This window comes from Coenobita brevimanus, chromosome 73 (assembly GCF_032717465.1).
Source record: "Coenobita brevimanus isolate Jiangsu-jjx chromosome 73, ASM3271746v2, whole genome shotgun sequence".
Classification (NCBI taxonomy): domain Eukaryota; kingdom Metazoa; phylum Arthropoda; class Malacostraca; order Decapoda; family Coenobitidae; genus Coenobita; species Coenobita brevimanus.
Window position 1 is genome coordinate 980,824 of NC_137026.1, and position 712 is coordinate 981,535.

Sequence of the window (712 nt, forward strand, 5' to 3'; positions counted from 1 at the left end):
ATACAAAATAAAAATAAAGGTGAGGTAAAAATAAATCCTTAACCATTTATGGGTACTGTGTTATACAAGGCAAAGCTATCCAAGAAGGACAAATAAGGTCCTGTGTGGAGTATGATACATAAGCGCCATCCTTCTAAAAATCAAGATAATGCTATCCCACAGTCCCTCAAAGTATGTACAGTCTGTCCTCGTCTATTACGGTTAATTGCTTTTGCACCCTTACCATGTTTGAGAAATTTCACGTTACACAGACTCTTGAATCCTCCTACGGTAATAATGGACTTCAGTAGACCGGAATTCGCTTTCATCAGACCTGAGGACCTACCGAACTAAATTCCTATATATCGGAAAAAGTCCGATAAAGCCAGAAGTAGTCCGGACTGCCTGACCACTTCAGCTAAGTTCACCACAATAAGGTAAATAAAAGACATGTTTATCAGTGTACAGTACAGTATTATCATATACAGTATATTGTACCATTTGATTAAAGTAGTGAAGTTATAACACAATACAGTACTGCAGTGGTAGTCAAAACAGTTTAAAAACCATTCTTGAGATCTGGACTAATGTCTAATATAACGGAAAAAGTCTGGGTTAGCAGGGGGAAGTCCGGATGTCGCTTTTATCGGAATTTTGCATTATTCGGAATGGTTTGGGCCCCAATTAGTCCGTTATAGTGAGGTCTTACTGTATTTCCTTCTGCACCCCTGCC